This window comes from Ambystoma mexicanum, chromosome 13, assembly GCF_040938575.1.
Source record: "Ambystoma mexicanum isolate Mex_15411 chromosome 13, UKY_AmexF1_1, whole genome shotgun sequence".
In the NCBI taxonomy this organism is placed as follows: Eukaryota; Metazoa; Chordata; class Amphibia; order Caudata; family Ambystomatidae; genus Ambystoma; species Ambystoma mexicanum.
Window position 1 is genome coordinate 382,470,235 of NC_090938.1, and position 26,016 is coordinate 382,496,250.

The window sequence follows — 26,016 nt, forward strand, 5'->3', positions numbered from 1 at the left end:
CGATGCAAATGTTATTCCGTCGGGCGCGTCCTTCCGCCTCCTCCGCTCTGTTCTCCAAGTTGCCCACTCTCTGCACCAGGGCATGCAATTCGGCCTTATGGGAGGCACAATCCGCGGTGTTCGGGCTCACCTCTTTCTCGAGGGTCTCAGTGCGCTCCGCTAGTATCCTCTCCCGGTCCCGGTAATTAAGGATTTTGGCAATTACTGGCCTAGGTGGGTTTCCCGGCTGCGGCCTCCTTGTTAGAGCTCCATGCGAATCCTTGAGATAAGGCTCCTCCGGGTATCTCCTGCAACAGCATAGATTCGATGAACTCCGTGGGATCGTGGCCCTCCGATCCCTCTGGCAGGCCCACGATGCAAATGTTATTCCGTCGGGCGCGTCCTTCCGCCTCCTCCGCTCTGTTCTCCAAGTTGCCCACTCTCTGCACCAGGGCATGCAATTCGGCCTTATGGGAGGCACAATCCGCGGTGTTCGGGCTCACCTCTTTCTCGAGGGTCTCAGTGCGCTCCGCCAGGGACATGATGTCCTGCCGGAGTAAATTCACCTCCTCTTGCACCTCACCGACCTTAAGGTCCAATGCCGTTTTCAACTCAGTTACGCCCAGTTCAAGCTTAGCCTCCCAGGTCGCCTTCAAGTCCGCAATCACAGCTAGGACCTCTTGGTTAGTACCCGTCGCAGGCATGCCACCTGTGGGCGACTTATCCTTTCTGTTGGAACTTTCCGGACCAGGGGACGTCTTGGCGAAGTCGTCCAGCGTGGGCTGCTTCGCCTTCGGTCTCACTGTTCTATTAGACATGGCCCAGGGACCCGCGTTCCGCGCAAGTTACAAATGCGCACACAGTTTGCTCCTATCGCCCGACCATCGTGCGGCCTGCTCCTTCCTTTGTTCCGGTCATTGATCTGCCATTTTGTTTCGTCTTCCGTCTCCGGCGCTCCTTATCTTTTTTCGCACAAAACTCCACCACCGTTCCTCCCACGCCTACCAAAAGTTCACCACGCGCAGTCAGATCGTTCACACATCGACATGTGTGTTTTCAGCAGTCATAGGCACATTGTTATGCACTATTTCGCCAGGATCATTTCAGGATCTCGGGAGCTCCTCCAGATCGCGTCCTCCTACATGGCCCTCGTAGCCACGCTCCCTTTTATTGAATCTTTCTACCAAGCCATTGGTTTTGGGATGGTACACAGAAGTTTGTAAGGTGGTAATGTGCAGTAGCTCTTTGACTTCAACCATAAGCTTTGGAGTAGGGAGACGGAAGCACTGGCAACATTGCTAATGGTACTGGTGCTTCAGTGTAAAGTCTACCTGCAGGGGCTGTTGCGCCCATCAGGTCTGACCCTTCCAGTCGTAACGGCCCTTGCAGGCAGACTTGTAGTGTGGCGTTCTGGAGACAAGGGTGCCAGTAAGCTTACCGGCACCCTTGTTTCCAGAATGCCACACTTGGAATGAGCCCTATTGAATTAATTAACCGATTCAAGTTAAAAGGGGAAACTAGGAGTAGCACATGAAGGTGAAATGAAATCCTTAATAGTCATGAACTAAGTTTTTCGATCTATTTTCAGCAGTATTCATTTGTTTCTCTATGTGAGCAGACTTGGCTAAACCAATTTCTTTTTTGTATACTTTACGAGCTAGTTTAGCTTCCTGACGGTCATTACTGGTTTTTAACCGTGCTTTTTCTCTCTTGCGATAGTTCTTTTTAAATCATTTTAATGAATCAATATAGCAGTGATTATTTCTTTTCCTGGCTTTTTTAAAGTGTTGAGGAGGACGGGGGGGGCAACAGCATCACAGTTCTTTTGTAAATAGGACATACAAGTTTGATACAGCTCTACAAAATTAAGTTCTAGTTGTGAATGCTGTATTCATCAGGATAGCACCTTTAATTCAGTTTGGCTTTCAATTCATGTACCTTTAAGTTGTGCCAACTTTAATAGCACCTTTTATGCAGTTCGGTATTCAATAAATGCAGTTTTCACTTGTGTGGGCATAAGCAGCACCTTTCATGCAGTTCGGTATTCATTAAATGCAGTTTTCACTACTTCCGTGGACCGTTACCAATTGCAAGGTCCCTTTGAGTGCTCCAGCATTCCTAGTGTCTTACGACACTTACCGGGTCTCTGTAGCTCCGTTCGTTGGCTTCTCTCTGAGCGGGAAAACCAACTTGTTAGTTCACTGGGTGCTCCATTCAGCACTAGCCTGTCTTTGTGCTTGGCTCCGCCTTTGCTCCCTGGCAGCGCCTGCTGTACGCCTTCCTTCACAGGGGCTCCCAGTCCTGCACAGTCACCTCAGCAAGACTCTCGGGATCTTCATCAGCGTGTCTTCGCCTCAGCTTCTCGCTCCTCAGGATGGCAATTCCTTGGTTCTCTTCTCCTTCTGTGACTGCGCCTCACATGTGCTTCTGGATTCCCCCTTTTATACTCTCATTTATTACTAACAAGCTGCAGGTGAATTGAGGTGTATTCATTTGCCTGACCCTGCTTGAGCCTATTAGTGTGAAATGCCTTATCTTCATTGCCACACACCTTCAGACCACTCTTCGTACCATTACCAGAATGGTGATTATGATAGGAAATCTGCACTACTCCTAGATGCCTCTTCTTCTTATCAGTACTTATGGGAAAACTATAGCAATGAGATTGGCAATAGCCCATAAAGGCTAAGGGTGGGGAGGGTAGGTCACTATCAGGAAAGGTGGGATACCATGGCTCACCTTCAGGTACCCTCTCTCTAATCTCCAAGAACCCTCCACACAGGTGTTTCTCCCTCACATGTCCACTCTCAGGGTTGGGATCCAAAAGAGATGGCCCTTGCCTGGTCAACTGAACATAAGATTCTTGGGGAGTAGATGTGAGAGTACCTTCGGGTCTCTCACACTCCTCATCCCCATCTTCAGGAGGCATTGCCGGGTTCTCTGGTTTAGGGTGGCATGAGTCGCCCACCAATCCATGGTTCACCCTTTTGGTATATTTACAGCCCATCGTGTCTTTACCAAGACCTTGGCTCCTATTATTGGTATTATGCATGAGAAAGCTGCAAGGGTGCAACCGTACTTGGACAACCTATTGGTGCAAGTACCCTCCAGGGCGGAAGCATAAGAGATTACCACCCTGGTATGCAAGTGATTGAGATTATATGGATTCTTGATAAACACTAGCAAGTCCCATCTCCAGCAGTCACATGATATCGTCTTTATTGGGGTTTGAGTTGCCACAACATTGAACAGTGCCTGTCTCCTGCTAGCTAGGGTGACGTCCCTGCCCGCACATTTGTGGGATTTGTTAATGTGCAGCCAGACATCGGTGTGCCTATGGATGCAGTCCCAGGAGGACAGGGCAGCAACAACATGCATGGTACCTTGGGTCAGGTTACACATGCATTCCCTTCTGGCCCACCTGAATGGTCCTCAGAAGATAGAAACTGAGCGGATGATTCCCAACACCCTGGGGTTAACCCACCAGATACTGTGGTGGCTGGACAAGCACTTGAAAGGGGTGAACATGAAGACCCATCCCCAGTAGTGATCACAACGGATGCCAGCCAGATGGGTTGGTAGGCAACCATTGAATTCAGAACTCCGCTGGGGAGATGGTCTCATCTTCATGCATGCCAATCATCAAACTGGAGGGAATTACAGGCAGTGAGATTGGCAATGACAGCCTTGAGCTGTTAGATCAAAGGGAAACAGGTACTTGTCCGGATGGTTACCCAAATCATGAGAACTTACCTAAACACGGAAGGGGCACCAACTCTCCTACCCAGGACAAGATTGTGACAGCCGTCAGCAACTGGGTGGAAAAACACCTGTACTCTCTGAGTGCAGTATTCCTGCAGGGAGGAGACAATGCAGTCGTGGACCACTTCAGTCACAGCTTTCCCTCCTTCCATTGGCATGTCAACTGCTGGTGCCGAGATGGGGAATCTGTGGCTATACCGCTCTGCCATGGAGGAAAATGCTCTCTTGCCTTTGAGCGGATCCCTTTCTCCAGGACCCAGGGTGTGGATTCTGGACGCATTATCAGTCCAGTGGCCGGCAAGCCTGCTATTTGCCTTGACTCCCTTTCCACGCATGGCCACATACATCAGAACGATATAGAAGGAAAGGACGTGGGCTTTTTGGTAGCCTCATTTTGGACGAGGATACTGTGGTTTCCCTCCTTTGATAACTGGCAATGGAATCCATGATAAAAATGCAGTCCCTGCGGTCCACCTCACCCAACCCTAAGACTGGTGTTCTCGGCATGAGCTTAGGTCAGGAAGTGGGTAAAGGGAAGAGGGATGTATAAGGGGATGTCCAGCCGCCGCAGGGGACGCTGGAGGGACAGTCTGCATAGCTGGCCAAACTTCTGGCCACCCCCTCCGGGGGCAACCCCACTTTGCCTCCTCCTTGGGAGGAGGGGCGTCCCTGGGCCCAGCTACATCCGGCAGGGCTTCAGGAGGCATATATAGGTGGGTGACTGCGCAGCCCAATCTCTGTTTGCAGCCCCCACGCCTGAAATAAGTTGATATTGGGACCGCCAGAGTTTTTTCGCCTCGCCGAGACGGGCAAGTGTTACAGGTATGCCTGATGCTTCCATCGTTATTTTTCTGCAGTACTGCCCTCTCTTCTTTGCTTGTCTGCTAGTCATCGCACCCGCAAACCTATTGGCGTCTTTGTTTTTTTTTTGGCCTCAGTGCGCCGGGCGTGTTTTGTTGTGTACTGCAGTATGTGTTGTGGTTAGTAAGTAGCAGGTACGTTTGAATTATGCCTCCAACGTGGTCCCCGCAAGGAAGTCGAGGGTGATACTATTTTCCCGTTTCCGTCCCCAGCGGTAGGGGCCGGCTGCTTTGGATCACCGCCTGCCTTCCCTTCAAGTGGTGGGGGTTTGAGAGTGCGGTTGCGTTGTGCGTACTGCAGGAGTAAAGGCTTATCTTGCAAAAGAATGTTATTGGATTTATGGGTATGCTTGGGGTCGGCTGCCGTACTGATTGGGCTGGTTCAATCTTCAAACTTTAATGGCTTCGCACCATATGAAGTATGCGGTGGGTCACCCTTGGGCTGTTAATGTTTTCAGACAAAGTGGTTTCATTTGTTTCACTCTGCGACCGGCCGCTGTGCCACGCAGGGGTGATTACTGTTTGTTTTATGCAAGTGCTTCCCGGCTTTTCCATGGGGGGGGCAAAGATTTGATTTAGCTAAAGCCGTGCCCCGGGTCTGGGGAGTGAAAATATGGAGTAGCTCTGGTAATAAAAAGGTATGAAAGCCTCAGGGATAAAATCCAGCTTTAGGAACTGGACAACAAGGGTTAGAATTTCGCACTTGGACTTGACCGAAAAGATATGTTTAATGGGAAAATGGTTAACGAGAGATGCTGTGTCACTTAGGGTCCATGCACATCGCACTGGTTAGTTACAGTTACATGTTGGTTTGCTAAATGCTTACTGTTTTATGGATTGTGATGCTGGATTGAGAAAAATGCTGCTTTCAATTCTGCACTGCAATTTGCGACAAATACGTAACGTGCTGTTTGTTGGAAAAAGTTGGTAATTTCGTGAGAAGTTTGCTGAAATGGCCGCCGTGCCGCGTGCTCCAGGCTTTACTAAGAAGAAAGGTTGTCCTTTCCGGTCCGCCCGCATCTGAGTTGCTTCGATGCAATGCCGTTTTCATATACATTATTTGTTGGCTAATCGCGTACTAAGGGCATTGTTTATTATTAAACTGTATGATGTAAGTGGGTTGTTGTTATGAGTCTGCCCGCTGTGAAATTAATTTTTAGAGGGATAATGGCGGGCGAGGATTCGGTTAACGTCTGCCAAGCTACGTGCTCATGGTTTAGCAATAAGGAACATGGGGTTTACTTTAGGGTCCACATTCTTTGCGCAGGGCGTTTTAATGTTTACTGTTTTAAGTGATTGTGATGTTCATTTGCATCGTTCAGCATTTGCTATCATTACACAATAAGCTCGCAGGGAATGCAATTATCTGTTTACAGTAAAAATAAACGAGGATAGATGTAGGGATAGTTTCGTGAAATACAGATTTGAATCATTAGATAGAGGATGACAATACATTCATTTGTTCTTTTTACAAATACAAATGATTCAATATTTTCTTTTGAAAATTTATTTTTAAATATTTTTTGTATCAAAAAACACCCAATGGTGTGCAAATTATTAAAACATCAAATACAATTTACATTTATTTAAGATCCACATAGCCATTCAACCCTACAAACCCTTCATATCACTTTGTCATACCATCATTCACACTAATATTCTGTAGCCTTACACATTAGGTCACTCTACAGTTTTCTACAATATTTCTGTTCTGTTAAGAGCCTCTTAACACAAACTTCCACTATAAATCTCTGTCTCTTAATCAGACAGTATGTCGACACGTGTTTCAGGTTGTATTATTAGACTTCAATCAGTCCACTTAGTACACCAACCATCTTCAGGACAAAGAAGGAACAAAAATCGCGTCACTTCAACCCTAGTAGGGTGGATCCAATTACTTTAAATCCCACGGGTAAAAACTCCTTTGCGGTATCCCGCAAAGAACCTTCAAAGCAGGCCTTGCTTGTTTGTAGGCTCGCAAACGTAGGAATATAGCCCACTCTCCACGCTATCTTCCGTCTCCAGATGACCTTGTTGTTTTGGCGATTTCTATCGGCAATGATGATGTCACATCAGATAGTTCCTTTTTCTGTTTCATTCCTTTCTAATCATGATAGAATACGGACCCTTATCTGAGAGATTTCTTGTCGCGGATAATATCACATAGTTGCACTTCTTTTCGTATTCCAAGGTTCTAATGCATTCCAGACACAGTCCCAAGTCAATTTCTTCTTGGACCGTGCTTCAATTCTTTGCTTCCGCAACCGAATTGAAGCACGGTCCAAGATGAAATTAGCTTGGGACTGTGTCTGGAATGCATCATTGTCACATAATGCCTTATGATCTGCTTTGTGGTAATAACAAATAGTTTTATGTGCAAAAACAGGTTCAAGGATGCTGTTACACTCACCTGGTCTCCACAGGGGCGCTGAACGAAGCTGGGCGGTGACTGTCTCCACCAGCGTCACACGAAGCGGAGTGGTGAATGGCTGCAGGTGCCCTCTCGGTTTTACCCTTCTGTCACAAATGAAGGTTTGCCTGGAATGTTGAAACAAAATATTAACTAGCCATAAGGAGGAGGACCGGCTCCCACCTCCCGTGACCTCCTTGTGCACCCCTCTACTATGTCTCACCTTAGAGTTATGAATGGCAGACTCTCCGTCCTGCGACTGTATGCAGGGGTGTGTTACTGTTATTAGGATCTAGTTACATCACTGATCCTGCGGGCTGCTGTAGAGTCTTGAACAACTGTGACTCTGTAGGTAAGTCTTTATGCTGATAGTTTCTTGGTATAGTTTGCTTAGAGTTCAAGTTACCAAAATCCTCACTACTGTGCTTGTTTCTTTGCAGATGCGGTTTCGATGTGCCCGATGAAGAGTGCCTCCTCTCCACAATGATGATCAGAATTCCAGAGGTGTGTTTCAACGCTAACGCGAAGTGACAATGTCTAAAATACGGTACTTGTCCCTCTGCGCGACTAACCTGCTGTTCCTTTTCTGTTCTGCAGGTGCGGTGACTCCGGAGCAGCGATCGCGTGAAGGTGTCTTGATGGATCACCAGAGTGTGCAGCCTTCGGGTGAGTATTAGTGCTGGCGTAATGTTGAAATGTCTTTTGTGTGGCCTTTTTCCTCTGCGCGGCTAACCTGATGTCTCTTTACTGTTCGGCAGATGCAGTGACTCCGGAGCAGCGATCGCATGAAGGTGTCTCGATGGATCGCAAGAGTGTGCAGTCTTCGGGTGAATATTAGCGCTGGCGTAATGTTCGGCAGGTGCAGCGGCTCCTGAGCGACTGAAGATGGAGCGTCAGGTAAGAACTTAACTGCTGTCTTTGTTCTTGTTTTCTCTCTCTCCTCCTTTCTTTCTCCACAGGCAATGGTTCGTGAATCTCAGGACGGGCGTGGCTGAAGACCGGGTTAAATGAAGCTAGCAGACACGCTGAGTGCTGCAGGAGTCAAGAATAACGGGAAGTGTGTTCTGTTCTTAGGGTCTGGTTTATATAGCCTCATGCAAGTAGTCCCACAAGTAGTACCAGGTAAAGTAGTCCCTCCAGGATGCCTCAGACTGGGCTGAATGTGATTCCTCTTCCCCTGCAACCTGCCTTACTTGAAAGAATATTATGAGCCTGGTGCCAACGGCGCCATGACAGAGTCCAGGAAGTCATGATGCAACCTTTTGGGGCCTTATAGGTCCCCATAGGTGCTAGTACCTGGGGCAGGCTGGTCTGCTCCTGATGTCTGGGGAGAAAGGATAATTTGCCAGGTCGGTCAGGGTACAGGTAAAGAGCTGGAAATTAGTGGTAAGGTTAACCGAGTAGAAAGGTGGTAAGGCTTTGCATGACACTCAAGGTGCAGGAAGTGTTTGCTGATTAAGTATCGTATATGGTGCCAGGTAAAAGGGGAACATGAAAATATGTCAATCTTTAGAGCCAATAAGGATTGCTAAAATAACTTATTCCTCTCTATCTAGGGTGACTGTCCTGAAATTGTGTGCTCCGACCCGCTAATTCTTCACCAGTGGGCCATATTAAATATCTTTCTAAATGAACAATTTGCATCACATTTGCAAGGATGGACCTTTATTCAGTTGGCACGCATCTTTGCATAGCCTTTATGGGTAATACTAGTGGAATGCTAGTAGCGCATTTAAAACTTGCGCACATTGAGATTGAGGGTTTTGATGGTGTAAGGAGGGCCATTAGAACTGGTCATAAAAGGTTGGAAGTAGGTTAATGCTAGCATGGCTTGAGCAATTTTAAAATGCTTGGGGTACAGGCAGGTGATGGCCTAGAGGCCTTTCGGCTCATGGCCACAATAAACGCAGGATGCATAAAAGCATTGTATGGTCAGTAGTTTGACCAGCGCTGCTGAGTACATATTCTGAAATGCACTATTGCCATCTTATTTCATAGTAATGGGTGCTAATGGAACATGGTCATAAAAGAAAGGAATAGCAGTTACAATTGTGCACTATTTTCCATTCAAGTCAGAGACAATTCTTGGGGCACAGTCAGAGCAAGGTTGGGGTTGCTCGGTATAGCTTATTTGCACTTTGGTTTCAATATTTATTTCATGGGCACCGTAAAAAGATTTTTTGGATCCTTGCATTTAATAAAGGACTGTAATAGAAATAAAAAAGTCATTAATGCACAACGAAAAAGTTAAGAAGGTGCGGTTATGTCGAATTAAATACGCCTCGAATTGCCTGCTTCCATTGTACATGATAGGTATAAATTGCCCAATTTAAACAATTAACATAACACCACAGTAATATCATAATGAGTCTGATCATGGCCAGGTTCACTGTCAGGTTTAAAAGGCTGAGATGACTCCATGCAAGGCGCGCTGGCGGCGGTGTCGCAGTTCCCTAACCTTTGCCTTCTGAAGACATTGCTTGACTTGCCCTTGTTAACAGCGTTCCTCTACTCCAGCCGCTGGTTGATGATTACTATTTATGACTGGCTGTCTCATATAATTAGTGCCACTACATCATTGGACCTGTGGGTGTCTTAGATTGTGTGATGCTCTATTGGAGGGGTGCTATGACACCGGGCAGCCTGATTCGGTGCACACCAATGTCGAATTCTACAAAACACTTATTTCAATTGGGGAACATATGGCTGGGGGTTTAGTCAGTTTATAAGGGGCCTGTACACAAGGCAGAGGTCACCCCTTTATACTTTTTGGCATATGTGTTGGTGGTTTATTGGGGAATTATAATACACCAATACAGAAGGCAGAGGCAAGGATTGGGAGTACTGGGGTGGGTACTGAAGGTTGCAGTATTTACTTTACAGCAACAAGGATTTTCTTTACGTACTAAACACAAGATCATTGTGGAAAGGTAAAGGAACATTAACAGGCTTGTCACGGACAAAGGAGGAACAGAAAAATATTAGTAAATTTGGCGGGGGCCACTCAGTCACAATACGTTTTCCTGTGTGCATCCCGGTGCTCTGACACTTTTCCGTTGAGGTGTACATAGATAAAAAGTATATGCTGTTTGTTCCTTTGCTTGCTGTATGCCAGACCTTCAGCATGGTGATACAAAAATGTAAATTTCTGGCTCTCCAGATGGTCCATCACCAGCGGGGGCAGACTGGGGGAATCGTCTGGCACACTTGCAGTATCGAAAATTAACAGGCTTATGTTTGTACTGTCATAGGGACTTTCACTGTGTTATTGCACACTGCCTCACCAGGGCCATATGCTTCACACCACCTTCCAAGATGGCGGCACAAATCTTCTTTCCTTTGTGCCTACCCACCACAGCCCCTGCTGCAACATGATTGGTCTCTGGCCTGCTGTTAAGGGCCAATCCAACGCCGGCATGTGGATGCCGGCCCTCCTCCCCAAGGCCCATCTTTGTAAGGCCCTTGTTTGTCACCCTGTCTGTAGCCCGGTTCGTAAGGTGAGCCCCCCCGATGTCGCCAGTATGCCTGTGACCACCCTCTGCTACTCCCAGCATACCTGTGTCCCCCCTCCGCTACTCCCAGTATGCCAGTGTCCGCCTCCCCACCCTCCGCTACTCCCAGTATGCCTGTGTCCCCCCTCACCAGCCTCCGCTACTCCCAGTATGCCTGTGTCCCCCCTCCGCTCCTCCCAGTATGCCTGTGTCCGCCCTCCCCACCCTCTTCTACTGCCATTATGCCTGTGTCCCCCCTGCCCCACCTCCGCTACTCCCAGTATGAATGACCCCCCTAACCCTCCTATATGTATACTACCCACCTCGCCCCTACCTAGTAAGTATGTGTAGCTGCCCATAAATAACACGAAGACCTGCAGCACCCCACTGCCCGCAGATTTTAAAACTATCTAATAGTATGCACTTGCCTCCCCGCATATGGCGGCTGGCCCCATGCTATTCTATGTTTATCTCCTCCATGCATACCTGTGTTACATGCCTCCACTGTACTATTATGCCTGGCACCACACACTTAGCCTTGATTACGACTTCACACATATGGGTCGCTGCCGCCATGCAACTTATGGCTGACACCCTGCATATGTTCACTATTATGCTCTCCCCCTATGATTCTTGGAGAACAACTGCAATATGCTAAAAAAGTCAAAAATCTTGGTTGCTGGTGGCAAGCAAATTTGAACTGTGATGCCCAAGTAGGGGCTTAAGTGAAAACAGTTCACTTCGCACTTCGATCATTAAGGAAAATACTCCCCTATATCCCAATAGAAGATAGAGCAGTGGTGGTGGGGGCAATGACTAACCCCCACCTAGATTATTGTAACAGTTTGCTAGCAGGGATTCCCCAGAAACAAATGATGAGACTCCAAAGAGCACAAAATGCAGCAGTGAGAGCCATTGGAAACTTAAAGAAAAGTGATCATGTGTCATCTATGCGGAAATCACTCCACTGGCTGATGGTGGAAGATAGGATCACATTTAAGATGGCATGCCTAGTGTTTAAATGTACTAAAGGGATGGCCCCCGTATATTTAGCTTATAAAAGAACATTTTATCAGCCGAGAAGGAACCTTCGTTCGGAGGACAAACTCTTACTTTGCATTCCACGAACAAAGTGCACCACAAGAGGAGATAGAAAGTGTGAAAGCCTGGAGCTCCTTAGAGCTCTTTAGAAAGAGATTGACAACCTTTCTATTTAGATAAATGTAAACAGGTAAACTAAATCATATCCTCAGATATTTTCTTTTTCTTCTCTTATGAAATCCGCGAATTCTTATAGTTACCATCTGTGCCCGAATATGGTTGACTCCGTCTGGTGCGCGTAATAAATTACTCAAAATCAAAATCAAAAATCAAAATGACCAGGCAATTGCTTGTAGCTACTGCCATATAAGACATGGCAGGCACCATGTTTTCGCCCACCTACTTGACAACGTAAACTATGTGATGCTACCATAAAAAATATGTTTGTACCACACAGTCTACCACTATAATCATGCATTTTATGTCATGCACTTTTTATTTTTCACGAAGCAACATCTTTGTATGCCTGCTAATTCACTTATGAAACCAAGTAAGCCTTCTTAATGCACTTATGAAACCAAGTAAGCCTTCTTAAAAGCACCACAATGCCCCAGGGCAGTGGGCACGTTACAAATTCAAATAAATAAAATAAAATAGGAATTGAAAATGAGATAGCTGAGGACAATGAGGATCGCTTCAGGTCGGTCTCTGGATTATGGCCATGACTACAGCAGATGCGCACAGATTTCTTGGTAAGGTTGGGACAATCTCACTGGTGACAGGCTCAGCGGTAAGACCGGATGGATGCTTAAGTGCACCAACAATGAGCAATTTTGGTTACAGTGCAAACGGGGAAAGCATGCACATGGTTACCAGGTGTTCGGTTGGTCAGCAGGCTTCAATAGCACAAGATGCCCGGGATACTTGGGCCACCTGCAAGTTAATAATGGCATTCTTGGCGCCAGGGCTGTTTTAAAAAATCCAACTAAGGACACGCATATTGATGGGGAGGGGGGTAATACCAGCTGTTAATTGACCGCAGCAGCACATACCACAATGTAAAGGGAATCAGCGCAAGGGATGCCGCGCCAAATACGTTTTGTAGAGGATTACATACCCAGAGGGGTGTACACACCTGCCTCCCCACCTCCACAGCAGGCACCACAATGTGGAGGGACCCCTGGGGCAGCACATTTAGTTACAATGTAAGATTGGACAGTGATTTGAAGTGCAATGGTAATCTTGCAAATATGGCCTGGCCCTAGGTCAGGGACCCCGGTATGGGAGATTTGCACTGTTACAGGGGTCCCGGGTGCCACAGGCCCTTGCAATAGGTATTATTACAGGATATAGGGATGCTGGGTAATATAAGCAGGCAGGCAGTGGCCCAGGGTTGGAACACCAGCCGGTACAATGGGAAAAGGTTGTGTTATGAATCAGGCCGGTTATCAATTAAAGAAATGTGGGCAGGTCGGGAAGATTGCACACTGGGGAGCAGCTCAGTAAGTGAGCATTTGGGAGCAATAATCCTGCCAGCATTGAGAGGAACTACAGGCTACAGAGTGCCCCCCCCAGAACGCACAATTTCCCTTAGGTCACCCCCCCATTACCCAGCCAGGGTTGGATGGTTAGTATTAACCCGCCAGGATTAATCTGATGCCCCACAACAAACTGGGCACATTGGTAAACGAGTCTGCAAGGGGGACACCCGAAAGGAAGATGGGGAGTATATCTGGCCCAAAATATGGAGGGCATTGATGGGGGTGCTGCCAACATGGCGGTCAGAGTCAAGAGGTGGGCTGTGCTTGCAAGAGCGTTGACATTGTGATCCATACAGAGGGATTGAAACCGGAGTGGTCCATACAAAGGTAATGAAAAAATAGTCCACAGGCGCCCCTCTGCGAGAACGAACACAGCTAAATGACCTGTTCTTTGGGAAGGTACCCACTGGAGAGTCTGCAGCCACACTTTAGGTCATGTATGTGACTGCCCTAGCAGTTGGTAACCAGGGGTGGGGGCATTCTCGCTGGAACTGTAACAGGAGAGATCCATACACAGTTTTTTGGAATGACTGTCCTGGCGGTTGGCTACCATAGGCCTGCGAGGAAGGTATTTTGTGTTAACACACGGCACAAAGATATCGTGGTTGTGATCACAGCACCTAAGTGGATAGGCTGTGCTAATCAGAGACAGGGAGCATAGATAAGGTTGGAAGTTAGTGGGGGCAATGGGGTAGCGGGTGGGCCACCCCCAAAGTTACGGGACAGTCCTAGCCGAGGAGAAGGACGCAGCAGTTTCGGCCATGGGCGGTTTCCCGATGGCCGCAACTCGAGCCAAATTTGGACGATGGGCACTGAGTCCTTTAGGGACCGTTGATACTCCACGTCAGCAAGATTCGGTGGTCCCGAAGAATTACTGTTTGACAGTTACAATCAGAGGCGTATGTCCGCTACTCTGCAAACTGGAAGTGATAATCAGGGGCGTATGGCCGCTACTCTGCAAACCGGAAGTGACAAGTGTCCCCGGGAACCTATGACAATGACATAGGGGCCACCTTAGAAGTCTAAGGATGTGAATTTACTTTGGGTTGGGACTGCCCCCTGTATTGCTGTATGACTCCCATAAATGTGATCTTGTGGTTCCAAATAAACACCAGTTGTCGTTATTATTCTTTGGTATGTGTATCTATCACATGATGTCTCATGCCCCCAGAAAGGGGGTGGCCAATGGGGATGGCTCCACTAAGGGGATGTCCAGCCCCAGCAGGTGGCGCTAGAGGGACAGCCTGCATAGTGGACCGCACTTCTGGCCACCCGCTCTGGGGGCACCCACACCTTCCCTCCTTCTTGGGAGGAAGGGGTGTCCCCAGGCCCAGCCACATCCGGCAGGGCTCCGGGAGGCATATATAGGCAGGGGGACTGCGCAGCCCAGTCTCTGTTTGCAGCCCCCCGGTTGAAATCCCACCCACTCTCGCAGGATATTAGGACACCCACTGTAGAATTTACGAAGTGGTTCTGGGGTTTTTCAGAGCAATTGTCAGGTAATCAAGGTACATGTGTGCTTATTATAAATTTTGGTTCACTCATTAAAATTAAGGTTTGGGAGGTCTTTTGCTTTTTCAGCAGACTTTGAAGGGTGAAGTCGCACTCCCAGAATCTGTAAATAATGCTGCACATTTGCTGTATAAATAATCATTGTAATCTTTCTGTATCAATGCTTACATGGTGTATATATTTGTATATGTTTTTATGCTGAAATTTTTCTCTCCTGACCAATTATTACCAAGTTGTCTGTAACCTCGGCATGATACCCTAGGGCCTGGGCGTGTAACAAATGTAATAAATAAAAAGGTTTTTTTTTCATGCTCTTGTAAAGGTTGCCAACCTATAGAATATCAGGAGCCCACAGTAGAAGTTTCACATGGTCTGTCTACCTGGAATTTTAAGTCCTGGATTGCAGGGGGCCTGGAGACCCTGGGACAACTCTTTGAAGGGGGCCAACCCTGCACCTTTGAGCGATGTAAAGAACTCTTTAGGATCCAGGAACAGGATGGATTCACATATATCCAGCTGCACACAGCTCCCCCCACAGCCATTGAATTGACCCTTAATGAGCTCCCACCCCGAGGGAGAATCTCTACTCTATACAAACGCCCCTAAACGGATTTCTTAACCTCCAAGACTCGGTACATGGCCCAATGGGAAGCGGACCTGGGCCGTCCTATTGAAGACCAACAGTGGGTTGACATCTGGTCCCGGGCTCACACCTCCTCATCCTGCATCACAAACAGAGAATGCACCTACAAGATCCTCCTCCGTTGGTACTACCCTCCCCTAAGACTTCATCACATGAACCCCACACTCGACCCACAATGCTGGAGACAATGCGGCCAAAGAGGCTCCTTCTTCCACATGTGGTGGTCCTGCCCCAAGGCTCAAGCCTTTTGGAAACAATGCTTAGCGACGATAGCAGACATCACTCAGGTGCGACGGCCATTGGACCCCGAACCTATTCTCCTTGGAGCGCCGATCCCCGGGAGATACCCAAGGTCTGGACCTAAGGCCAAACTATTATGCCAATGCTTACTGGCGGGCAGGAACGTGATAGCCCGCACCTGGAAAACGACGGAAGGTCCACTCATGCCTTTCTGGTGGATGAAAGTCTGGGACATCTTGATCGCTGAGAAGGTGACGGCTGTCAGGGCAGGCCTTCTACATCGCTTTCACAATATCTGGGGTCCGGTTTTGGACTTTGACCAAAGCTTCCCGGCCCTGACATTCAGACCCCAACTGGCCAGGAGAACTGTTCAAGATGGAGATCCCCAGCGGGGGTGGGAGGATAGAACTTAAAACCTGAGGGAGGGGTGGGAAGAGCATCAAATGGTATTGCTTTATGGTTCATGTCGCAAATGATTAAGCTCTGTATTGTCATAACCTGCCTGTTTAAAATAAACATGTTTAAAAAAAAAAATGCTTCTGGGGTAGAGGTTTTTTTTTGCACACGACGCTGATGGGTGCCTGAAAGGAGAGCTCTGGCCCATACACTATCCGTTTTATAATTAATCCTTCCAGGAGCCACCGACACTCCCGAAAACACCTACGACGAATGGCGGAGGATCCATAGCACAGCCAGCTAAAACCCTGAAAAAAAATGGGCACGGGATCCCGAGATACGACCAAGGCATACTTCACCGCGGGAGCAGAGGAGGCGGCCCCGTGTCTTGGCTCCACAGCAGAACCAATGCAGCCAGAGGCGTGACTCCGACCGCAGGCCAAGTGGTGGGGGGGCTACGCTGCGCGCCTCGGGGCCAAGGAACACTCCTGATTCGGCTTGCGACGATCTCCACAGCTACCCGTCTGGACTTGTGCACCGGAACAAACAGGGGCCGCCCGAGGGGCGAACTGGTCCCCCCTTTGCCAAACGCTGTACCCCGGCGGCGGCTGCCCACCGTAGCAACATCCTGTGCCACGGCCTTCTTTGGAGCTTGTGGCTCCTTGCCCTCACGCTAGAGACACTGTTTACCCCAATCCCAAGGGGTAACAATCTTCGGGGCCCAGCTTGCACCCTGACTTGGTGCTGCACACGCGGGCAGGAAATTGGGCTGAGTTGCGGAGCGGTGTGCCCTGCTGGGGGTATCCAGAGGCGGTGGTTTGCGCCGTCTGGGGGAGATCACACATACCCCATTGCTGAATTCAGGAATCCCTGGGGGACCCGCGGTGCAGCGGTTTGGCAGGGAACACGCCATACTGGCTACTAGAACTGGGCAATATCCTGCATGTGTGGCCATCAATGGGGAACACTGTAAGCACTAAAAAGTAGGAACGGGTGGCCCAAGTAAGCATCAAAAGCTTGATCCGCAGCACAGCTCTACAGCACGAGCGCCGACATAACCCTGACACTCCCATCTCCTGACGCCTAAAAACTTCGCAGGCCCGATCTAGGCATCGGAAGTTATCGCCACTAAGGTGCACGGACATAAACGCCCCATCCAAGACAACGGATATCATCACGAAAGAGAACAGAGGGACGTGGGAGAACACAATCCACTCGACCCACCATATGGGCCACCACAAAAAGAAAGAGACGGGCTCCAAGAAGACAGGCCCCATGGATTCCTTTGCCAGCTCCCAGGCTCATGGGTCCACCACACCGCCGCTTAAGCCAATGGACAGTCAACCAGAAACCCTGATGGATGAAAGAGTGGACAGGTTGATGTCAATGGTCCAGAGTGGCTTTCTTGCGGTCAATAGTAAATTGGACGGTATTGGGGCAACGATAAGCTCCTTGAAGGCAAGGGTCGATAAGGAAAGCATACGCATCTCCGAAGCCGAAAGTAGGATCAGTACCAATGAGGATTCGATTGTGCAACACAGCCGCGACATCGCCCAGCTGAAAGGAGACCTCCAGAAAACCCTGAATAAATGCGAGGACCTTGAATCTCGGTCCAGAAGAAATAACATCCGTCTGGTCGGGGTGGCCGAAACTTTTGGCAGGGGATCCATGGAACGCCAAGTGGAAACCCTTCTGAAAACCCTTCTGGGCCCTGACTCCTTCTCAGACCATTTCCTTGTGGAACGTGCTCACCGTACCCTGGCACCCCCTCCTAGACCTGGAGCACCACCCCGTACAATAATTGCCCGCCTCCTTAATTATAGGGACAGAGACACTATCCTGAGGATTTCCAGGGAAAAAGGCTCTTTATTCTACGAGAACAACAGAATACACATATACCCGGATTTTTCTACAAATGTGTAAGCACTAAGAAGGTCCTATGAGCCAGTTAAGAAACAGCTGAGATTATGCCAGATTCCCGATGCGCTTGTCTTCCCGGCTAAAATGAGGATCCAACACGGGGGCCGAGCACATTTCTTTGAAAACCCTACGGAAGCCATGCCATACATTGAAGCCTCCATCCCCCTGCCCCACCACCCCCCGAGACCGGGCAATGAACCAGAATCTGCCACCCCGGCCGGCTGAGGAACCGGAGGACCCCGCTGGCTGACAGCCTTCGATCCGCACCGCACTATCACAAAGTTAAAACCCGTGGACGGCGAGGTGGCCCTGCCCGCTACATGTTTGAAGTAGGACCGTGAGCCCCCTTGGTAGGCGGCCACATGAGTACGGCTCTTACCCCCAGTAGACTTCCCAAGTTATGGTTCAAGGGATACATCATCGGGTTGGGGTTGATGATGCGGGTGGGGAGATCAAGAAAGGGTTAATCCGGGACTGTTTGGGGAAGTTAAAACGTTAAAATCAGAGAGCTGTTTTCAAGCGGGGCACCCGCACTACTTGAGACAAGGGCAATGGAACAGGCAAACAGTTATTCTGAGGTATGGCTACGACACAGGCTAACAAAGGCTTAAACATTAAACTACTCTCCTGGAATATCCGGGGGCTTAATAACCCAGTTAAAGTGAGGAAGATTGCAGCATATATTGCACGCCATAACCCCATATCCTTCTCATACAAGAAACACATGCATTGAGGAATGTTAACACCAAATTCCTCCCACGGTGGGGCCCCCACAGATACTATACAGAATACTCAGCGCAATCTAGGGGAGTGCCGACACTCATACATCCCAAGCTGCGCTTCAAATATCACTCTAGTAAGATAGACCCGCAGGGTAGATATGCACTGGTATGGGGGGAGATAGCGTGGCGCCAGATAATACTGATTAACACATATGGACCCAATGTAGATGACCCACAATTTTATTGTACAATACTGGATATGCTGTCCACATCGGGGGAGGCACAAATAATCTGGGGTGTAGATTTTAACACGATAATTGATCAATCCTTGGATCATTCTTCAGCCACCCCCAGGACCCCATCCAAGCCAGCACTGGTCATGAAACAATTGATGGAACAGACTGACATGATAGATGCATGGCGCACATTACACCCGTATGAGAGGAAATGTACCTTCTATTCGTCCGTCCACGATTCCCACTCACGCATAGATTACTGGTTTATCAGTTCATCCCTAGCTGGAACTGTCACCAGCTGTGAAATACACCCCTGCACTCTCTCAGATCACTCACCGATAACACTCGACATTAATCTAAGCGATACCCCACTCCCAGCTAGACGATGGAGGATGCCCCCCCACGATCCTTAGAGACCCCCATGTCTGTGAAGCCCTACATACTGAAATTGGAGAATTTGTGGAACTAAATGAGGGCTTGGTGAGCTCCTATGCACCCCTGTGGGAGGCATTCAAGATCTGGATTCGGGGGGGCCATCCTGGGCAAGTCTGCAGGTATGCTGAAATCTGTGCGCAGTGAACTAGGTATAGCCGAAGCCAAAATAGATTTGTTACAAAGGCAATATAGTGCCACACGGGATAAGGAAACCCTGTCTAAAATCCACATTACACTTAAGGAATTTAACGAGCTGGCCAATAGGGAAGTCCTATTCATGGCTGCCCCAGCCAAAGCCTGTACATACGGGGAAAGTAATAAGGCGGAAACATTTTTGGCCAATATGCTTAAAGCCGATAGACACCATAACCCGAATGCCAGCATACAGACACCGGTCGGGGTAATGGTCAATAAAGAACAAGACATCAACTCCACTTTTGTCGACTTCTACTCCTTTTTATACTCCAATCACGATGTTAAAACCAAGGACGACACATTCAGGTACCTAGATGACCTAGACCTCCCTACATTAAACCCTGAGACACGAAACATACTGGATCAACCTATCACAGTCGAAGAGCTTGTAGCAGCAATTAAATCCTTGTCCGGTGGCCGGACCCCCGGTTCAGACAGCCTAAGCGTGGAATTATGCAAAGAATTTCCGAGCGAATTGGCCCTGCTATTATTGAAGGTGTGGGAAGAGGCTATGGACCGGGGTGTCCTCTCTGAGTCGATGCGTGAAGCAATTATTACGGTCCTTTTGAAACCCCGTAGACCAGCACAAGACATGGCCTCCTACAGACCCCTTTCCTTGATAAACACTGATGCGAAGATTTTCGCTAAAGTACTAGCCACCAGACTCCTGCCATACATGCCAATCCTGGTCCACCCAGACCAGGCTGGCTTTATACCAACGAGATCCACAGCCCTGAACTTAAGGCGTCTGTTTAACGTGATGGCACAGATAGACCCGAAGGCAAAAGCGGCGGTAGTGGCCTTGGACGCCGAAAAGGCCTTCGACTCCGTCTCCTGGACTTATCTCTTCTGGTGCTCGAGCGGTTCGGTCTTGGTCAATACTTTATTAAATGCGTGCAGCTATTGTATACCCTGCCGTCTGCTAAAGTACTAACCAATAATTGATTGATTGATTGATTTGTTTATTTATAGAGCGCTTTATACCAAGGCGCTGTACAATGGAACAACTCGTACAATACCTTGTCCTCCACATTTCCACATTTCAGCTACATGGGGCAACCAGGCAGGGCTGTCCCTTCTCGCCTATCCTTTTTGCACTTACCATAGAGCCAATGGCTGAATATATCCGTCAGAACCACTCACATAGAGGTCTTAGGATGACCGGTCGCCCACAGATCATATCACTATATGCAGATGACACCCTACTGTATGTCTGCAACCCACAGGAAAATGTGCAACACATAATGTCAGACATACATGAATTCTCAGAGCACTCGGGATACAAAATCAATGTCCCGAAGTCCGAAATATTTCCTTGGACCCCTGATACGGGAGACCTATCCGAGTTAAGGGGATTTAAGCCCGCTCCTACTCAGGTACGCTATTTGGGAATCATGGTGGCCAGGGATAAACAGACGCTATATACACAAAATCACAGTGAACTATTGCTAAACCTGACGACCAAGCTCCAGCTGTGGGCTAATCTTCCACTGTCCCTTTACGGCCGAGTGGCACTGCTCAAAATAGTGGTTCTCCCCAAACTCCTGTATTACTTCAATAACATCCCGATCTGGCCCCAGTAAGCCCTTCTTTATGAAACTCAGATCGCTCGCTTCCTCCTTTATTTGGAATGGGAAGACGGCCAGGATGGGGTGGGCTAAAATGGTGGAACCATATTCACAAGGTGGTATTGCTGCCCCTGATTTCGAACTGTATTATTTAACCGCACAGGCACAATTTGCGAAGCACTGGTTCAACCCCGAGGACACAGCCCCGCATATACCCCTTGAAAAACATGCTGTCCGTCACCAATGACATATGTTCTGTTATTCTTAATCCCACTTATAGGGCCCATTTGACCCGGTATATAACACCACACATGCTTGGTCCAAGATCTACAAAAGGATCGGCCTAGAGACCCCCTACGACCCAGAGATCCCCTTGTGGAACTTCTCTAGCATTTCCCCAACGTTTGATAAGGCCCTCCAACAATCTTGGGACCCCAATAAGCTTTTCTTGTTGAGGGACATGTTCCCAGATGGATGGCACATTCTGCGAACTCACAGACTTTATTGATGCGGTGGGTGGGGGCCAGCTCAAACGCTTCCAGTTCCATCGCATGCGAGCCGCCTTTGCTGCTAGATGGCCAACATTCCCAATGGAACCCCAGACACACAAATGCATTAGAGGTGTGGTTTCCACGGATGGCCACGGCAAGGGGGTCTCGATGCTATACTCCTTGGTGCAAGCTCACTCCACTTCACACAACACAATTAAAGAGACCTGGGAGCGGGACATGGGCACCCAGATTGACGACGCCAGATGGGCCCGTTACTGTCAACTTACCAAATCAGTTTCAATTAATTCTGGGCTCTGATTGATTCAATTTAAAATCTTGAATCAATTGCACTACGCCCCTGCTAAACTCGTTAAATGTGTAGGAAACTGTACAGAGTCTTGTCCAAAATGCAATGCTCCAAATGCTGGAACGTACCATATGTATTGGTCATGCCCCTTGATTGTGGAATTCTGGCGGGAGGTGGTGGGACTCCTTGAGGAAATAACATCTATCCCGGCGACTCTGTCCCCCCTGAAGTATTTATTTGGAGACATCGGTAAAGTGAAGGAAACCACCAGGCGACTATTTAATATTTCATGTATTATTGCCAAACGATGTATCCTGAAGTGTTGGAAATCCGCAGCTGGACCAACCCGAGCACATTTTTTGAAAGACGTATGTATGGTAAATGATGATGAGGAACTTTTTGTACTATCGCTCCCGACACCCTGCCGCCCCAAGGACATATGGACATTGTTGCGTCTATACTTGTGTAATCTATTGTCTGACACAGATGAAACGCCTACATCTTCGCCCTGATTTACGATATCTGCCTGCCCGTTGTATGCATATAAGTGACAGAACTATGTTTAAATTATATTGCAATGCTTATGTAAATGTCTTGCTACGAAGCTGCTCTCTGAATAAATAATTAAAAGAAAAAAAAAAGAAATGGTTCTGGGGTGTTTAGTGCATGCGATGAGTAGTCAAGAATTATGTTTGCTTATTCTAAAGTTTAGTTCACTCATTGAAATTAAGGTTTTGGATTTGCTTTTGCTTTTCAGCCGACTTCGAAGGGTGTAAGTTTATTTGTTGTTTTGTTCATGCTTTTGTAAAGGTTGCTAATTTTCTTTTTTCTATCAAAGGCAGAGTTACGGGGCAGTCCTAGCTGCGGAGGAGGACGACGCAGCGGTTTCAGCCATGGGCGGTTTCCCGATGGCAGCACTTGAGCCAAATTCAGACAATGGACACTGAATCCTTTATGGACAGGTGAGGTTCCTCGTTAACAAGATTCAGTGGTCCCGAAGAATTACTGTTTGACAGTTACAATCGGAGGTGTATGTCTGCTACTCTGTAAACCGGAAATGACAACTCAGAGGCGTAAGTCCACTACTCTGCAAACCGGAAGTGATAATCAGAGGTGTATATGTCTGTTATTCTGCAAACCGGAAGTAACAAGTGTTCCCGGGAACTTATGACAATTACATTGCCCGCCTAAGGGGCCACCTTAGTAGTCTAAGGATGTGAATTTACTTTGGGCTGGGACTGCCTCCCATATTGCCGAATGACTCCAATAAATGTGATCTTGTGTTTCCAAATATACACCAGTTGTCGTTATTATTCTTTGGTATGTGTATCCATCACATGATGTCTCATGCCCCCAGAAAGGGGGTGGCCAATGGGGGATGGCCCCGCTATGCATAAGAATAAAGGGAAGAAGGATCGGGATAAGCTATGGTAACCGGCTGTCCTGTGGCGACGCCCTTAAACGAGTAAGGATTGTGGTGTTTCGGGAGGATTAAGGAGTAATGGGCATTACCGCACGTAACGGAACATCATGTGACCTCCGGCATGCGGAATCTTTCTCGTACAGCCTTACTTCGCCTTATTCAGAGGCAGCACGAATTTCAGGCCGGAGGGGTTACATCGAGCCCTTCCCACTGCCTGGGGCCATGCTCACCGCACGGGCACCACACACTTCATACCGATGATGTTGGCAACTGCTAAAAAAAACACAATTCTTCAGTCTTTACACTTAAAATTGCATAGCAAATTGAAAGCGATATTAAAGCATAAGGATGGTCAGTCACACAGTCTCTTCAACTAAAACTTCTTCTACCCACAGCCAAACATACACACACTGCTAATGTTTTTATTGTCAAAACCTGCATGCGTGTATGCCTCTAGGATGTAACTAAGTAACTAAGTATCGCTTTTCTGTAACCAGAGCCACGATGCTTCAGGGCTGTTCTGTGCGCTTAACAAATCCAAATAAATAAATAAATAAATAAACAAACAGAGCAACTTACCTTGGGCCGGTCCAGAAGCAAAGCGGAGGATGAGGAACTATGCGACTCCAAGAAGCATCATGGCTGATTTGCTGTTGAGGTGACTATGACCTGAAATTCTATATTGAGTTGAGATACTACGAAGTTTTTTTGTTTTACATGCAAAATCATTTCTTTTTAACAAAGCTTTTAAAACATTTGTTTCTTTTCTGCAGCTTGAGGTAAAGAGTACTTTTAACCCATAATCGACGCTGGTCTTGAATCGGTACGTTTTAATTAAGTCTAGAGGGCCCCAGGCCCAAATCCTGCCAGAGAACACCCTGAACAAACAGCCACTGCCAGGAATTTCGCAAGATGTAGATGACGAATTTGCAGGATTCTCTCCCGCCTTCTGTTTCCCAGAAGTTCCATTCTGCCCTCCAACTGCAACATGATTCTGGCGGCACAGTATTGAAAATGTGATGGTCTCCTGTGCCTCAAATGTTTGTTGTAGTGCATATCGTAAAGTTGAACGTGTCGTTTCCATGTCCATTATACCATGTTAGTGCTTAAACCCTGTCTTATGGCTGGGGCTGCCCTAGGACGCTAAGGTTGGACAAGCTGTGTCTTACTCTCATCTAGGGACTATGGCTGACTGTAGGATTCTACACTGTATTCGTAAATGGGGGTCGCTCGTGGGCATACCCATGGGTTATAGTAGAGGTGTACCACCTAAAATAAGCGAAATACTGTCACCTGCGCATGTAGCACTCAAAACCAGCTGTGCAAGCTTACCTGCATATGGAACAAGCATTGGAGGGCCAACAGGTTTGGCTGTTCTGTAGGCATGGGTTAGACCTTTGACACGCAATTCCATGATGGTACTAACTGGCCATTAATGGCAGCCGCTGCAAAATGCTGCAAGTACCTGGGCATATCATCGCAGTGTGTAGTGGAGAGTAACTGGATGAGTGATGCCAGGATGAGCGTCATTCATGGAATGGTGAGGGGTGGTGTGTGTATGCGGAGGGTTCCAGGATTGGCGGTTGGGCAGAGTGAGCAAAGCTGCCAGCCTGCGTGGTGGATAGATCCTAGATGCCGGCAATCTGGAGAAGGTCTCCGCCTTTCTGTTAGAAGAAACAGGAACTATAAAGAAGACACCTGTAATACTTAGTTAGGTCCTGTTATCCATCTGACTCACTGTCATGTCACCGCAACCGCAGGCGTGCGGAGGACGTAACACAGTGCCTGGCAAATTCCTGTCTAATACCTGCACATAAGCCAAAACTGTTGCCCTTGCCGATTCTTGTTTTAAACAGGTCTTCAGTGAAGGACGCAAATACTGCTTATAAATCAAGTGGCTGAAGGTACACTTGGTTAAAACAGTTTCATTACACCATACGCGCATTTACAGATCCAATTAAGCCATTATTACATGTTAGATGATGGCTTCAAGCACAACGTTTGATGTAACTGCTTGATAAAGCTAGGTCAAAGTGATTCCATGGAAGGGAGTGGCAGGAAGGGGCAGGAAGTGCGGAGGGGTGTCTATAGGGATTAGCAGGGCCCTAAGCAATTAATGGGTGGGTAAATAACCAAATAACACCTACACAATTTGTATCCTAGCTCCCTTTTAGCTGTACTATACAATATCTTTTGTAAATCACCACCTAATAGCCAAAACAAAAAATAAGGGTACATTGTGTCTCCTGATCGAGAGACCCCGCTATATGTCTGAGTTCCTGAATTAGGACTCAGAGAAAAAGTAATCAAACCAGTCAGGGAAAAAGTAAACGGCAGAGGCGCTGTGCTGGAGTGGCAACTGAAGTCACACTTGCATTCCAATGCTGGTAGCTAAATAAACAGGACTTGGCTGAAGGAAGCACTCATGACATGGCACCGATTGAAATCTGTGCTTTGTGTTGTCTGAATGCATAAGTATACCTTGATAGCCTGACAAACACTCTGAAGATGAACTTGAGTGCGCACGCATCCACCACAGATTAGACACGTACGTACACCTTCAGTCGGCGTCTAGCCTCTCAGTTTAGAGTCCCCCTTTTGAAAATGCTTCTCATGTAGGGCTTCTGCTCTTGTCTCCTGCAGCCAAACTCAAAAGTCCAACGTACGCAGGGCCAGAGTCCACAGATAAGTGACAGTGTCCAGTTCGCTTTGCGCCGGCCACGTCCAGATCCCTGTACCTCTCATAGCGTCACCCCACGGGAATGGGTCACCTCACGGTAATGAGCCACCCCACGGGAATGAGCAGCGCCGCATCCACAACCGGGATCCATGCCAAGAAGGTGG

General features: G+C 47.9%; 1 long non-coding RNA gene across 3 annotated transcripts in view; it reads left to right on the forward strand.

Annotated features, from left to right (window-relative positions):
• Positions 1-26,016, forward strand: part of LOC138521233 (uncharacterized) — a 522,572-nt gene that overhangs the window by 437,394 nt on the left and 59,162 nt on the right. For 2 of the 3 annotated variants that reach the window (XR_011282977.1, XR_011282975.1), the window contains one exon: positions 22,588-23,026. This is a non-coding gene — a long non-coding RNA (uncharacterized lncRNA). Of the gene's footprint in view, positions 1-22,587; positions 23,027-26,016 lie in introns of those variants that run through there. The other variant, XR_011282976.1, reaches the window with a different exon arrangement.